Source organism: Leopardus geoffroyi, chromosome C2 (genome assembly GCF_018350155.1).
Source record: "Leopardus geoffroyi isolate Oge1 chromosome C2, O.geoffroyi_Oge1_pat1.0, whole genome shotgun sequence".
Lineage (NCBI taxonomy): Eukaryota > Metazoa > Chordata > Mammalia > Carnivora > Felidae > Leopardus > Leopardus geoffroyi.
In genome coordinates, this window is record NC_059333.1 from 102415965 (window position 1) to 102433940 (window position 17976).

Here is a 17976-nt window from a genome sequence, read left to right on the forward strand (position 1 = left end):
CCCTAGGCTCCTTCCCCAGGCAAATCTTAAAATCCTATTCTAGCCTTCCTAGGTCTATGAGACTGCCAAAAATACTAATCTGCTTTTCAAAAGCTCTCTGCTCTGCTCCTTTCTTGACTGCAATGTACCATTCCAGCATTTGGCAAATGTCCTGAAAGGGCATTAGCACCTGGTCAGGTTTATTGCTCATCCCATTCTTTTCATCTGAAACTGGCAAGTTTCTAATTTTTGTCTCTCCAGACCCATGAGACTGCCGGAATTCAGGTGAATTCATCTCTTTTTAGTAAGAGTCTCGACCTCAGGTCTTTGCCCATATTCTGTCCCTCTGGGTCTGGAGTAACTGTCCTCCTTGAAAAAACACAGGTAAAGTATTAGCTTGCTTCTCTTGGTGGTTCTCCCTTCTTTGAGACTCCCCCACCCCCGGAACTTTGATTGGGGTTACCTTAGCAGCTCTCAAATCCTATCAGTTTTTGAACACATCCTGACTTTCTGATTCCAGGTGTTTGATGTATATCTTGTATTTTCCTGTCCTAGTACTATAATTATTAACACTTATAAGGACCACTGTTTGCTTACTGATACTGGTGTCTCATTGCTTTTAGTCCGTTTCTGTTGGTAGAGCAATGAATTTCATACACATGCAGATATATATGTGTGAGTATATATAAATACATGAAAATATATATTGACATAGGTAGGCATACATACTCGTAATTTCACATGGATGCCTGCAATTCCAATCCATTAACACAGAGTTATTCCTTCCTCTTGCATTCCTTGTTTGTGTTTCCTTCCTTTCATGATAAAAACCTTACTTTCAAACATTCTATTTTATTTTTAGGGCTTATGGAACAGTAAACAGTATTTCCTTGGAATGCACTGGTATTTTTACTTTAAAGGCTAGAGGCTTTATGAGCAATATAAGCCATTTAAAGTTTATTTCTCAATGCTTTTAAAATGTATTCATTTTAAAACTCTAATGCCCACTGAGCTCAGCATCAAATCCAGATAAAGGCAATATGGAACAGAGTTTGCATTTAGAGTCTCTATAGGAAACTCACTTACAAGAGGATGCAAATATATCTTCAGGGGAGTACCATAAAAGTGAATTTGTGAAGACGATGTTAAAATATGGTTGATAATCCTTCCTGAAAGCACAAAACCTTTCCACTATAAAAATATAATAATGTTTGCTCAAATATTTATTCAGAGAATCACAGGGCTACCCTGAGAGGCTGTCAAGTCCATTTTCTGACCTTCAGGCAAGACCACATTTAATCTACCTTAGATGATGAAAATGTCTTTCCTTGTAAAGGACTTCCTTTTTTGGGTAGCCCACAGTTACACTTAATATTTTTAGCTGTGAGGGAATCCATTATATGTAGCTTATACCTTCTATGATGCAGTTTAATCCACTTTATCTTCTTCCATTCTAAGTAATGAAAGAAAAATCATTTGTTATTATCTATTGAATAATATCATTTTATAGTCTTGAAATCTTGTTATCTGACTCAGCCTCATTTCTTTCTTTTATTTCCTTTTTTTTTTTTTCTTTTTAGAGTTTGGCCAAGAGTTCCATGGCCTTTTTTTTTGCTTTAGCTTTATCTATTCATAAAACTTATTATTCTGCTATCATCTATTCAAGTTATGCTTAAATTTTGACTATTTCAGAGGCCAGTCTCAGAGCAATGCCATCAAAATGTGGCTGACTGTAACTACTATGTAAGGAGACCATAAACCTCTCATCTGTTATATGTTTTAAAGTCATGGTGCATTTCTGAATCCTTTTTATTTTATCCCTTAGATATCAAAGATTTTTTTTCTGTTCAGTCATATATAGCTATTTAAGCCAATTCTCATAGAAAGCCCTATTATTTAATGTAGAAGGACCAGGAATTCTAGAATAGTGCTGATAATATGCCTCAACCTGACAATCCTTGAACAACTAAGAATAAGATTGCAATGGCAACCACTATTTATTGAGTGCTAACATGTGGTGGCCCCTTAATCACCTAATTAAATTATTGTAAGAATCACCTAATTCAATTATTATAGCAATATTTAATTATTATGGCAATATGGCGATAAATCCTATTACTTCAATTAAATGCAGGGCACTGAAACATAGTTAAATGAATGACACAAGGAATAGAATTATTACTTGAACATGGATCAGTCTGACTTTGAAATGTGTGCGTTTAGCAATATAAACTTCCCTGGGATCTTTTTTAAAATTTTTTAAAAATGTTTATTCATTTTTTGAGAAAGATGGAGTGGGGGGGGCAGAGAGAAAAGGGACACAGAATCTGAAGCAGGCTCTAGGCTCTGAGCTGTTAGCACAGAGCCTGATGCAAGGCTTGAACCCACCAACCATGAGATCATGACCTGAGCCAAAGTCAAGACACTTAACTGAGTGAGCCACCCAGGCACCCCATAAACTTCCCCAGAATTTAACTTGGTTTCTAGGACTTCAGAAATTATCTTAGTGATAAGACCTGATGCTACTTAGAACAATCCTAAGGGGACCAGGGGTGACTTGGTTAGGCCCCATTTCAATGTCACAGTAATCTTTGCCCAAGTATGACTTGAAAGCAGTTACACACCTGGTAATTGTAATTTTCAAGCTACCAATTACTAAGCTAGTAACTGAACCCCAAAATTGTTTTATGTAACAGAAGTAATATGGGAAGTTCTATTAGTGCAATACATTAGAATGAAAATGGAGAGGCAATGGAATAACTGAGGACAGAACAACTTTGTTGGAAGGTTAGAGGGATCTAAGAGGGTCAATTTCAGTTTGGGAGAAATAGAGTGTCTTGAGTGTCTCAGTCCATGATATCCAGTTTTAGGAGGAAAGTGATTTTAAAATGAAATTATAAATCTGAAGTGTGATATGATCCTAGCCCCCAATTAGATAGTTGTCATTTGGGGCCTGACATAGTACCTAGGTATACAGTGTAACAGATCATAAATAGAAAAAAAAAGTCATCTGGTTGAGGATCTAGCATCAGTGTAGGCCAAATAAGAGGTAACACTGAGAGAGGCTATAATGGCAGCTGGTGGTGAACTCAATCCAAGTAGCGCCTCAAGCATAAAGCAGACAAATTAGAATAAACACGTCTCCTACCACTACAGTTTTGTGGGTTACTAATTATAATTAAAGACAGAGGTCTAGGGATTGTGATTTCTCAGTAAGAATCTGTGGAGCTTGCATCCATGGATTAAAAAGGAAAAACAGGAGCATCTGTGTGGCTCAGTCAGTTAAGCATACAACTTTGGCTCTGGTCATGATCTGATGGTTCTGGGTTTGAGCCCCGCATAGGGCTCTCTGCCCCTCCACACTCTCTCTCTCTTAAAAGTAAAATAAACGTTAAAAAAAAAAAACCCTGAAAGATATAATTACACTACACTTTCATTATTTCTGTGATCCATTTCTTTTCCCTGAGAAGAAATATCCTTCTGGTTTTATTTGAGCAATTTTATTTTTTGATCTTTTGTTTTGACAATTTAGCTTAATTCTGTTGGCAAAATACATAGTTTTTTTTTTTTTAAACAAGAAATAAAGTTGATACAATGAAATCACAAGGCTTTTTCCCCCCCGAGAATTAAAATCACAAATCTTGTCTTTTAGTACATTGGGGTCATGGAGTTATTCTTACATAGTTTAAATAATTTTATTTGAATTCAATGTCATGATTTTAACAATGATAATAACACTGATTTAATACAGTTTACTCCATTCCATGGTTTTTAAAAAACTTTAATTGATAGTTAATAATAAAAGTTGTAATTTCAATTTGTGTCCTTGTTTTGGTCCTCTTTAAACTTTTATCTTGCTGCATATTCCCCTCTCAGTGTACTACTTCTACTGAAAAGGAATGTATTAATATATATTAATGTATTAATACACAACAGCACCTCCTGAGAAAATAACAGCAACAAATATTCATTGAGAGCTGCAATGTACTCAGTATTGTGCTAATCATGCACAAGTTTTAATTTTCGGCCTTCTTTGCACATTAGACACATTTTAAATTATTTTTATAGTCCATGAGATACACAGCCAGTGAAAAGAATCCAGGATCCAAATCCAGATCTGTCAGCAGCCCGCAGTTAAGGGATTGGTGAAGTAGAGTGAACAATAAATGTGATAAATGGTTTTTTAGACCTAGTGGGAAAGTGTAACCAAAGGTAGGCGTTGCTATTTATAAAAACATCTTTATTTGAAATAAATATGCTGTGTGTCTCATAAGTGATGTGTAACTTAAATATTTCACTTTATGTAGTGATGTTCTATATCTTGTTTACTGACTCAATGTATTTAAAGGGAAGAATAGGTTATAAAGTTGGGGCAACCGATAATTTCAAAAACTCCTTAAGAAGGGATATCTACACTAATAACAAAATACACTTAGCTTTAATACTTGCTATAAGGAAAGACAATTTGCTGCAAGTGAAATTGCCTTTATTAATTTATGGGAATATTCTGAATACTCAATCATTTTCACTTGCTCATCTCAAGATGTGAGGGAAGTTTTATTAATACCAAACTGTATTTCTGCTGGTTGTACCTTTATAACTGAGAAATCACTGCTTCTACTGCCCAGGGTGAGATTGAATCTTTTGAGCAGTTTTCCTATAAACAATGACATTCAGCAGAGGCTATATTGCCCGTTCTTGTAGAAATGGCATATTTGTCTAATAGACTATAGTGAGAGCATTTCACATTCCATTCCTTTTATTGACAATATATTATTACCATTGATCATTTCTTTGGGAAAGAAACAAAATTCATTGTCAGAAGAAAAGAAAACTCAAAGCATGATTAAAAATGAAAGTGACGTGGGGCGCCTGGGTGGCTCAGTCGGTTAAAAGTCCGACTTCAGCTCAGGTCGCGATCTCGCGGTCCGTGAGTTTGAGCCCCGCATCGGGCTCTGGGCTGATGGCTCAGAGCCTGGAGCCTGCTTCTGATTCTGTGTCTCCCTCTCTCTCTGCCCCTCCCCCGTTCATGCTTTATCTCTCTCTGTCTCAAAAATAAATAAACGTTAAAAAAAAAAAATGAAAAAAAAATGAAAGTGACGAGACATTTAAATCAAACATGTGTTAATTAAGTACTTACTTTAAGAGTTTGGCAGCTCATTCAAGGATGCCTTTAAAACTGGTCCAAACGTGGTAGCAATTCCTTTTTTAAAATCAGTTTTCAAGAGGATTTAGTTGTCTTTAGCATGGAAAAGCATTATTCTTTAGAAGTATTTTGGGTTTTTTTGAAGCATCTAGCTTGTTTTTAAAGCTATTAACTTCTAAATGTGTAATTTGTCTTACAGTTCAAAAGGTAAATTTGAAGAAAAATATTTTGGTAATTATAATGTCACTGGTGAACTGAGTGTACATCCTTTCAAAATAACTGTTTTGAAGATTATAGTAGTTATTTTGAAATCATCGTTGTAGTTTAAATTTTTACAATTATGTACCATATAGTAATAATTAATAATTTCCCTCTTATTAAGTATAAAATAGAATCTTCAATAAAAAATGTAAGGCTAAAGTAGATAATAAGTTTATGTTCAAGTTTTATGCTTTTAGAAGAAATTGCATAATAAATTCCTTTTGTGAAAGATACTCAAAAGTAGTTTGAAATCAATTTCAACTTATCTCCAAAATGTGTGCTAAATATTTATTTTGTGTTAAATGAATTAATTTTAACTTCATCAATAAAATGAAACTTCCCAAGGAAGAAAGTTTCATTAATACATCTTCGACAATGAAACACTTATTAAAATTCCACACAACCTGTGTCATCCTCAGAATGAAATTATTTTTTGCACCTTTGCATCATGTAGTTACTTAAAACAGCTTACAGAATTAATGTCAGGCTTCTATCCAATTACTCCTATGTTTTCCTATGTTCTTCTTGGAACTTTAAAAAAAAGCAACTATGTTTTTAAAAGCTATTTGCTTGGGCTTTAATTTCTTGATGATAGAAAAATAAAGTATTCTGCATGCATTAAAAGTAGCTGAATTTCATTATATAAAATGAAATTAATGAGTGAGCTGGAATGAGGGAGACAAGAGCATATATAAACTTGTTGGCATATTAATATTTTAAAAAAGGATACTTTCATACTATTGCAGTTCGGGTTTTCAACTGAAATATTGAGGTGGTGAGAGCAAATTAATGTATATTATATAATAGACTGTCTCTAAACTTAGACAGCAATAAGAAAGATAATTTAAATAAAAGTAAAAAGCCAATGAATCTAAAAATCTCTTGTTTCAATTTCAGACATACACTAGACCTAAAGGAGAAATAATTGGTGGTAACACTAACAGATTCGTTGATAATATAAATAGAATATTTCTCTATAATAAAAATGATAAATGAGAAAAGGAAAAGAAAAAAAAATGGAAAAAGATTCCATCTGGTGTTTTGGCCATTTTCCTTGCAAATGCAATGAAGTAAAATTACTACCAACGATGAATGAAAACCAGTTACGTCTCGGCCAATACACTCAAAAGCACATGTTCTCTTGCCACTCAGCCATCTTTACAGAATATAGTAAAACCACGGTACTTTAAATTAACGTATTTCCATCCCCTACTGGTAAGAAACTGGATTCATCAATTTGAAGGTTCTTAAATGTGTGACATGTGAATACTTAATTAGAGGCTGGACAGTTCGTTTTAAATACCAGCAGCAGAAATTACATAACCTTCTTTTCTCTTGTAAAAGAGAGCCACCCTTTACCTGCAAAGGACTGGCCAGGTTCCAAAGGTTTTAGTTCAGAAGCAGCAAGCACATGGTCTGTAGCCATTTTATTACTAACTCCCTGCACTCATGGAAGGGAAATCCATCTACAACAGCACTCTGTCCCAATATGTCTAAGGTCCTTTTACTGTTTCAGGATCTCATTCAAGATACAATGTCACGTTTACTTGTCATGTCTCCATTGGCTCTTTTTAGCTATGACAGATTCTCAGCCTTATATGCAGTTCCTTGTTCCTTTAGTCTAACAGACTCATTTCTATGGTGACATAGGTCTATGCCTGTCTTCCACCCCTTAATTAGGTGGTTTCATATATTTGTAATACAGTTGGATTATTTTCCACTGGCTGCATTTTATTTTGGGATGCCCTGATTGTCTAAAATTGTTTTTTAATTTGCATACATTAGAGTTCACTATAGGTTTGTAAAGTTCTATAGGTTTGGACGAATGCATAATTTTATCTATTCGCTATACAATGGTTTCACCAACTTAAAAATCCCCTGTGCTGCATTTACTTCTCCTGCTCCTCCTTTTCTGAACTCTTAGCAACCAGCATTGTTTTTCCTGTTTATATACTTTTACATTTTCCAGATGTCATGTACTTGGAATTACATAGTATGTAGACTTGAAGACTGACATTTTTTTGTTAACGGTATGAATTTAAGCTTCCCCCACATCTTTCTGGCTTGATAGCTCATTTTTTAAAATCACTAAATTGTGTGCTTGGGTGGCTCAGTTGGTTAAGTGTCCAGTTTGATTTTGGCTCAGATCATGATCTCACAGTTCATGAGATAGAGCCCCATGTTGGGCTCTGTGCTGACAGCCTAGATCCTGCTTGGGATCCTCCCTCTCCCTCTGCTCCTCATCTGTTCATGTTCTCTTTCTCTCTCAAAAATAAATAAACTTAAAAATAAAATAAAATCACCAAATAATATTCCATTGTATGGACGTACCAGTTTCTTCATCTATCCACCTGTTTAAGAATATTTTGTTGCTTTCATTTGGGGCAATTATGAATAAAGTTGCTGTAAATATTTTTATGCAGATTTTGTGTGAACATAAATTTGATAGCATTCACCAGGAAAAATGTCTGGGTCCGGCACTTTGTTTGTTGGAAGTTTATCAATTATAGATTATTTGTTAACTTATATATATAGGCCTATTTAATAAATCAGTTTTCCTTGTGTGAGATTTTGTAGTTCAAATCTTCCAAAATATTAGTCCATTTAATCTGTTATTTAATTTGAGGTCATAGATTTGCTTACGGTATTTCTTTATTCCATTCCTTTTGATAATGGGATCAGTAATGATGAGCTCTCTTTAATTTCTGCTATTGATATTGTATATATTTTTTCTTAGTTTGCTTGGGTAGAGTTTATTGATTTTATTTCAAACAACCAGCTTTTGGTTTTATTGATTTTCTTTATTGTTTCCCATTTTCAGTTTATTTGATTTCTGCTCTTTCTTTGTTACTTTTCTCCTGTTTAACTCAAACTGAAATTTATCTTCTTTGTCTAGTTTGTAAAGTATAAGTTTAGATCATTTATTTTATATCTTGCTTATATAGTAAAACTTTGGATTGTGAGTAATTTGTTCTGAGAGTGTTCTACAAGACAAGCAAAGATTTCTAATAATTTTTAACTTAATAAATAAGTAATGTCTTGCAATGCAAGTAGTATGGGTTGCCAAAGTCACATGAGCACAGCTGAACCAATGGTTCTTCTCTCGCTCTCTCGCTCTCTGTCTTTCTCTCTGCAGGATTGTGGGTGATCGTCTCCCATGCTCAGATGCTCAGTCTCAGGCCATGGTGTTTGGCAGGAATCAGTGATTTTTCAGAATGTTGGAAGATGCCTACAACTGGTACCAATGTATTTTTTGTCACTTCAAAGCACCTATGGACAGTCCTTTGGTTTTCTACCTAAAAGCAAGCTCAGGAATGCTTTGCTTCATTTTAGGTTAGGCTGCCTGCAGATACAGACCTTTTCCTCTGCTGCCTTGCTGCCAGTTACATTAACTACAGTATATGACAAGAGTTTATTAATACTGTACTGTAGTCAGCATCTGTGCCAGCATATACAATGGCCCCCATGCAGAAAAAGGTTGAAGAAAGGCAGTAAGAGTAGATGTTTAAGGTGGAAGTGAAGAAGGAAATCATCGAGAAGTATGAACGAGGTATGCAAGTGGCCGAACTTGGCAAGATTTTATAAGAAGTCCATGTCTGCATCTCATCTGCTGAGGAGGAGAAAAAGGAGGAGGAATCCCTCACTTCAAATGAGATTAGGAAGATGTGTAAAATGTAGGAAACAGTGCAAAATTCTGTAGAAAAGCACCATCCAAATAAGGCTGTAGTAGTGCAAGTGATGAATGTGTTTAATGACAATGCAATGTCACATTTCCCTGAAATCCTCAAAAGGAGGCAAAAGCAAGTGTCTTTGGATAAGTTCCTTGGTAAAGCTGCAGGAACAGAAAAAGATCCCATTGAGCAGATAGATAGCACTGATTCCTTAGTGAGAGTGAAAGTTGTCCCACAAAATAACCCTCCTCCCTTATACCAGCCATGAAGTTTTTTCAAAGATAAGAGCACATTAATTTGTTTATGTTTCTTTATATTTTGTATTTTCTTTGTTATTTTGGATTATATTACAGAATTATAATCATTTTTATGTGAATATTTCTGGGTTGTGGAATGAATCATCTGAGTTTCCATTATTTCTTATGGGGAGATTCGCTTCAATATACAAGTGCTTTGGATTACAAGCATATTCCCAGAACAAATTATGTTCACAAAATAAGGTTTTACTGTATTCTGTGATTTTTTAAAAATGTTTTTATTTATTTTTGAGAGACAGAGACAGAGCGTGAGTCGGGGAGGGGCAGACAGAGAGGGAGACAAAGAATCTAAAGCAGGCTCCAGGTTGTGAGCTGTCAGCACAGAGCCTGATTCGGGGCTTAAACTCAACAAACCGAAGGATCATGACTTGAGCTGAAGTCTGACACTTAACCGACTGAGCCACCCAGGCGCCCTTACTGTATTCAAATATAGGCATTTAATGTTCTCAATTTCCATCTAAGCATTATTTTTGCTTTGTCCCACAAATTTTGATCAGTTGTATTTCCATTTTTACTTTAAAATATTTTAAAATTTCTTTTGAAATTTCTTCACTGATCCACGTGTTTAGAAGTGTGTTGTTTAATCTCAAAATATTTGGGATTTTCCATCTATCTTTCTGTTATTGATTTTTTTTCAAATTAAAATATATTATTTTTGTCAGTATTTTCACTTTAAGTATCCCTCTAGATACAGCAGACCCTTGAACAGCATGAGTTTGATCAGCACAGGTCCACTTAATCTGCAGTTTCTTTTGATGAATATAATATAGTACTCTAAATGTATTTTCTCTTTATTTTCTAAATAACATTTTTTTTTCTCTAGCTTACTTTAATTTAGGAATACAGTATATAATCCATTTAACATTCAAAATATACATTAATCAACTTTTTGGTACCAATAAGGATTCTGATAACAGTAGGCTGTTAGTAGTTAAGTTTTGGGGGAGTCCAAAGCTATACTTAAATTTTTGACTGCATGAGGGGCTGGCATAAAGCTCCTGCATTGTGTTAAAGGGTCAACTGGATTAATTACCAAACATTTGAGGGAAATTTTTCATTTGATTTTCACTTTTTCATGTGACTGCAGAAGGTTTCTTATTGCTATGGTTCTCCATATTTCCCCTCCCTTTCCTATCCCTACCCCAATTTTTCCTATGTAAGCTCAGCTATAGGAAATACTGGGAATACTTTTCTTCTGGCAGATTTCCTAGAATTTGGAACTCCTCAAACAAGATGTAAATCATGGTTAAAATCCATTACAAAAGTATGGATAAGTTTATTTTGGACACCTGTATAGACCCCCTTGATGTGATGTTTTTTCTTTCAACTTTGATTCAATTTTTGTCTGAAAGTTGTAAGTTTAGGTTGGTTGAGGTATGTTTTATGATCCACAATGTAGTGTATCTTGATGAATGTCTGATTTGAGCTTGAAAAGCATGTGTATTCCATTGTTGTAGGATAGAGTATTCTATAAATGTGAATTAGATCAAGTTGATTGATAGTTCTATTAAGGTCCACTATATCCTTATTGATTTTCTTGCTTGAACTATCAGAAGGAAAAGTGTTAAAAGTCTCTTACTATAATAGTGGATTTGTTTACCCTTCTTGCAAGTCTATCAGTTTTGCCTCAACTGTTTTCATATCATTGTTAGGTCCACACATATTTAGAATTGTTATGTCTTATAGAATTGACCCCTTTGTCATTATGTCTCTTTTACCTATTTATTTATTTTAATTAATTTTTTTTAAAAATTGAAGTATAGTTGACATAATGTTACATTAGTTTCAGGTGTACAATATAGTGATTCCTTTTTTATATATGATAAGTTTTTCTATTCTGAAGTGTCCTCTGAAATAATAGAGCTACTAAAGCTCTCTTTCAATTAATGTAAGCATAATACATTTTTCCCCATCACTTTCCTTTGGATCTATTTTTGTATGTTTAAAATGGGTCTTGCTCTCTCTTTTTTTCTTAATTCACAGAATTAGAGGAGGGTTAACTATAAACTGCAAGTAAGAGAAATATTTGGAGACATTGTACCTCAAAGGAGAAGAAAGAAATGTGGGAGCCTATACCAGGAGATGGGCTGAAAATTATTTATTAGGATTTTTGACAAGATAAATAACAGTATCTGTGTCAGATTTTATAAGTTACCCTGGCGTTAAAAAACAACAAACAAACAACAACAACAACAACAACAACAAACAGTGCCACTATCTCTGTGACTTAACCCAGCTAATATTTATTTCATGTTTGTGCAACGTGTGCTTTGCTTTTTCATTTTTCTAGAATCATGGAGGCTGAGCATATCAAAATCATCAGTCTTTCCAGAGCTCCATATCAATTAAGTGGCTTAGGTATTGCTACGGCAGGTGAAGAGAGCTTGGTAAATCACTCATTGCTTGTCATCACTGGGAATAATTTAAATAGTCACTTCACAAAAGAAGTTGTATAGAAAACAAATGAGCAATGAGTAAATGTTCTCATCATTAGCCATTAGGGAAATCAAGTTAAAATTATGATGAGATCTTATTACATCCAACTGCATTAGTCAGCTGGGCTGCCATAACTACACACTACAGAGTAGGTGGTTTAAACAACATGCATTTGTATCCTCACAGTTCTAGAGGCTAGAAGCCCAAGATGAAGGTGCTGGTTGATCTGGGTCTTGCTGAGGACTCTCACCTGGCTTGTGGATGCTGCATTCTCACTGCACCCTCACATGGCCTTTCTTCTGTGTGCTCATGGAGAAAGACATTTCGGATGTCTTTTTCTTTTCTTATAAGGGCACCTTTCTATCTGGACAAGGACCCTACATTTATGACCTCATTTAACTATCTGGACAAGGACCCTACATTTATTAGCTCATTTAACCTTAAAGTCCCCATCTCCAAATATAGTCACGTTGGGAGTTAGGGCTTCAAGATATAAATTTTGAGAGAAGGCAAATCAGTCCAAAACAACAACTAGTATGATGGATAAAATAAAAATACTGATAATACCCTGGTATTAATAAAGATGCAAAGCATCTGGACTTCTCAAATATTGCTGACTGCAAAATGTTACAGTCCATCTGGAAAACATTTTGGTAGTATCAAATAAATGAAACATACACTTACTGTATGACTAAGATATTCAATTCCTAAGTTCTTACCCTAGAGAAATTAAAACTTACATTCATTGAAAAAATCTACTTTTTTATTATTAAAACAATAATAAATAAATCTGGAGGAAAAGTTCGTAAGAACTCTGTTCATAATCATCCTAATCTTGAAACAACTCAAATGTGGTTCGGTGAGTGAATACACAAATTGTAGTCTATTATCCAAAGGAATATTGCTGAGATGGTTACTTTTATGTGTCCATTTGACTGTATTATGAGATACTCAGATATTTGGCTACAGATTATTTGTGAGTACATCTGTAAGAGCCTTTGCAGATGAGAGATTAAGCATTTGAATTGGTGGACTCAGTAAAGCATATCGCTTCTCCCAATGTGAATGGGTATCATTGAATCCCTCAAGGATTATAATGTGATTTGATACGATTTTCCTATTAATTCTGTTTCTCTGGAGAACCCTGGCTAGTACAACTACTCACAATAATAACAATAGGGCTATATATATATGTCAAAGGTTCTCTCTACATATCAAAATTTACTTGCTTGGTGATTCTATTTATATAATATGCTCAAAAATAAAACTAAAGTGTTAGAAAACAGATCAGTGGTTGCCAAGTCTTTGAATAGGGGTAGGTTGTGTATAGAAAGCATGAGGGAGTATTTCAGGTGAGGAACTATTCTGTATCTTAGTCCTGGGGGTTACATAAATCTACACATTTTTTAAAACTCATAGAACTGTATATCAAAAAATTTAGATTCACTTTATATTAATCTATGTTTGTTTATTTTTGAGACAGAGTACAAGCAGGGGAGGGACAGAGATGGAGATAGAATCTGAAGCAGGCTCCAGGCTCTGAGTTGTCAGCACAGAGTCCAATGTGGAACTTGAACCCATGGACCTGAGAGTCTTGAGATAATGACCCACGGACACGAGATCATGACCTGAGCCAAAGTCAGATGCTTTAACTGACTGAGTCACTCAGGCGCCCCATTTAAAAAATATTTTTTTTAAAATAAAATGAGTCAATTTTAATGAATCTTTTGTGTTTATATAGAAAACAATAGGCAAAAATCACTTCAAAAAACAGAAATACTATCTCCATAAATAGATTCTGATAGATAACTAATATAGGAATTTTACGTATAGTACAGGTGACTTCAGTTTCGTGAGGAAATATATGATACATTCAATAAATGGTACTAACACAAGTAATTAGTCATGTCAAAGGAATTCACACAATTTAAAAAAATAAATTTCTACTGGATTCAATATGTAAATGCAAAGAATGCTTACAACAATAAAAATCATAACTTAGAAAAATGTTTTGGAGATTTTCACCATTACCAATTCTCTTCTCTTTACTTACTAATAAAGCCTCTGTGTTTTCTCTACACACGTTTATGACCACCTAAATAAAGACCACTTTCCCCAGCACCTCTTGTGACTAAGTCTTTCAACTGATTAAATTCACTCCAGTTTTAAATGGAAATGTCCATCTTTTCCAGGAAGCATCCATTAAGGAATGGGTACACCCTCATTCTGCTTGTGCAGTTTAGGAAATTTACCTAGGTCTCTTTTCAGGAGTGTTCAAAACTTTGTATCTCCCTTAAGATGTCATTTTTCTATTGTTAACCATCTTCCATTCTTCAGGTAACCAACTTTTGAATTTCTTGTAACCGCAGATCTGTTCCATTACATACCTTTATCTCCAGTGAAAAGGTAGGACACACACTCTTCCTTTTTATAGTTTTACATAGTGTTTAATTTTACTTTATACAACAGTCCAACATAAACTTATGAAATATGTGTAACTTTAAGTTTTTCTGTTTTTATTTCACATTCTTAGAAGCTGGAGGATAATATGTGGAAAAAATGTTTTCAGCTAAATTATTAAAAATGAAAAACAAGTCCTTTTTCTTTGGCATATCTTCTTTTTCTCCACATCAGCCTCAAACATGGACAGCGAAAAACAAAAAGATGAAGAGCTAAAAAAGAAGCTAATGCGGATGGCTGCCTTAGGGGGAAAAGCCAGCCCCAGGGCACAACTGCCAGACTGAGACAGTTGCATGTAGCAGTATTCTGGGAGGTTTGGTGTCTGTTTTGACAAACAGTAATTACATTAAATCACATAAATATTATATGCATATGTGTGTATGTTATGTGTGTGGGAATACTCTCTCATTATTACAGGATTTGATTTATCTATATATTTTCCCTTATACTATCACATCATTTTTAACTTTTGTGACAATTCTTTGTTAAACAGGTAAATTTGACTGAGAATTCAGCTAAAAGCATGGATACATTTTTAACCTTAATTTATGTGTTGTATATGGTTTTATCTTATATGCTGGGAATTTGCCAGCTAGTGCAATTAGGACATTTGCTTGATTAGTCTGGACCAACTTCATTTCAAGAAAAATATTTTTAAAGAGAACGATAAATGATTTACTCTGAAATTTTGCTCTTAAATCTTTACATGTAATGAAACACTTAACATGTGCAAATGCCTCCTGTTTTCTTAGAAAGATTAAGAAAGTGCATTACGTAAAATAAAAGAGTAGATGGTTCTTAATCAACATAAAAATTTCCCATTACCAGTGAGTCACTTTCCTTCTTGATGTTGGTAACCCCGCTAACATCACACTATACAAATGAATATTTTAATACATATTATGAAGTTGCATTCATATAATAAACACACATATTTTAACAAATAATAGATTTGTATATTATTTTATAATTCTTTGTTTAGAGCAATGCACTACATTATTTACTAAAACTACTTAATTATCGCTAGATTATGAGGAATACGAAAGGCTACCACTTCCTAAAGAGAGAGCAAGAAATGTGTCTTTTTGTAAAGGAGAAATATCCTACCACATAGTCATGATTCTAAGTTTTGCAACACAATTATAACACATATCTATATATTTACATCCACATACATACAAAATAATACAAAGAGTAAAATCGTTTTTAACAAATGAAGATTTCTTTTAGAGACTTTTATTCCCCTGACAGTTATAAATGTTTCCACATTTTCAAAGATATTTCCATAGATAGTGGTCGCATTTATTTAATGTTTCTTCACCTGATAATGGACTTATTTAAATATTACCTTATTAGAAATTAATAAATATATAGGTACTTTATGTTTTAATGTTATAAAACCAAATCTCTGATCTACTCAATTATATTCTCTAGGTTTTAAATTTTGCAAACTTTTTTTCCCCTCAAAAATTATATTATCATTATCAGTTCACATTCTAATCTAGGGTCCAAAACAGTGTTTCTTCGAGTTGGGTTCTCAACGTACTCATAAAGAATATGTTGTCATCATCACTGGAAATGTCAGTAGTCAGTCTGCTTTTTCGATTTTTTTGTTACTCCTGCATCTGTAAATTTAATTACACACAATCACCATTTGTCCTGTCTGTTACACAAATGTTGCTACAAAGACATTACAATTTACACCTTTTAAAGATATAATATTTTACTATTTCAGAAAATATCATCCAGAGTTCTTTCCTTTTATGTATTACTTAAAATCTTCAAAAGGTAAACAAAATGTAAATTGTCTGTCTCTAAAGAGAGTTTTTGTTTTATTTTATTCTTTTTTGTAAATTGTATGGTGTCTATAAAATAATAAAAATAATAAAATCAGGGAAATATGCATTTTCAGAATGTTCTTTCCAATTATCTTAGTGATAACATAAAAATTTTATCTTTCATTTAAACTGCATCATTCTGTATATTATATATATAGATATACATTAACATATACCTATTTATCTCTGAATATTTTGAGAGAGGGAGAATATAGTTCAAGAGAGTCAAAAATATTTGCAAAGATACAGGCACACTTTTTTTCCCTCTCAAAACCCCTAGCAGGAGTGAGCTTTGAGAGGTTCTGGGGTCAGATGCTTGTGTACTCATTGACAGAGATGATAATGATGCTTCTGACAGCACTGAGATGCTGCATGCTGTATGACAACGAGCTTGAAAAGGCATCACTGAAAGTGATAATAATGAAGACCAGCAGGAGGACATATTTCAGACTGAGAAGCTAGGAGGGTATTATCGGTCTGATGGAACAGGCTGAGCTCCGGACCCATGTGGATGTCATTCTTCTTTTATTGAGAATCCTGCTGAAATAGATACCCTGTACTCTGGGATAGGCTTTTTTGCCGCAGCTTAAGAGACTGAAAAACATTCTTCATGCAAGAGCAAGTCTAGGGAAGGATAAAGTCCACAAAGAAGGGTAACATTTATTTAAAAAGCAAGAGACTTGAGAAATTATCTTAGGATTTTAATTTTTTCATAAAAGAATGACAAGTTATGTTACATTTTACTGTGTATTTATTAGTAAAAACTTAAATATTGGCTTTCTTCATCTACAATCAGTCATTCTAAAACATATGATACAGGGTCATTTTTACCTTTTAGTTAGCATGTTTACTAGTTCTACTAAGAATGTTTTGCCCAGCATGCAATTTGTAGTAGAGTTCTGGGTTCCACAGAGAAACTATCAAAAGGGAGTCAGGGACTAGATCTGTATCCCACAATTCCCTCAAAATAGGTGCTAACACAGGTGAAGAGTTATGTAATAACTATCATTGAAAGGTCAGTTTGGAAACACAAGGACTCACTCTAAACTTGTAACTTGACTTTTTAGGGAACAAAAATAAAGATGAAGCAGCCAGGAAATGTCTCTGGCTTTGGTGTGCAAGTATGCATCCCGGTTATAATTGTAAGTGATTCTGATTAAGTTTTCCAAAGGCACACTTTTCCTTGAAATGAGTGTGTAGCTGGTTGTAGATGTTTTGGCAGGGGCATGACATGATATTGTTTCTAGAGGAAAATTGATCAGCTTCTCATTGGGCTCTTCAGTTTGTATCAGCAGAGTATCACTGTCAGATCCTCAGCAGGTGGTGATATGGGGAGCATCCACTTCTTGATTAACTACTATGGTGACCAATACACAAGAACAGATTACAAATTTTGGTCACATACACGTTTCCATTAAGGTCAAATCCCTTACAAATGCAAGTTACATGTAAAAAGTCATGGTGGGGCTTAATTAGCAGATACTCTAGTACCTGGGATTTTTGTTCAAGTTATCTACCTGCTATCATTAAAGAAAGAAAGAAAGAAAGAAAGAAAGAAAGAAAGAAAGAAAGAAAGAGCTACAGGAACATTGAAAAAATCCTGCAAGAGGAGTGACATGGGGGAATCTGCAGTTCCAGAGAAAGCCCACCATAGCTAAAAACCCATCCCTATTAGTAAGAGATCAAAGTTGGCCTGTTTTAGAACACTGAGGATGCCACTCCCATGTACAGTGTTTCTCTCATCCTCCTTAAGTAATATCACTCATTCTGATGCTTCACAAGATTATAGTTCTACCTTGTTACTCTCCTTTGAGTTGTAGCATTCTTTATCCAGCTGCTTTTAGACATTTCTCTGGATTGTTTTGAAA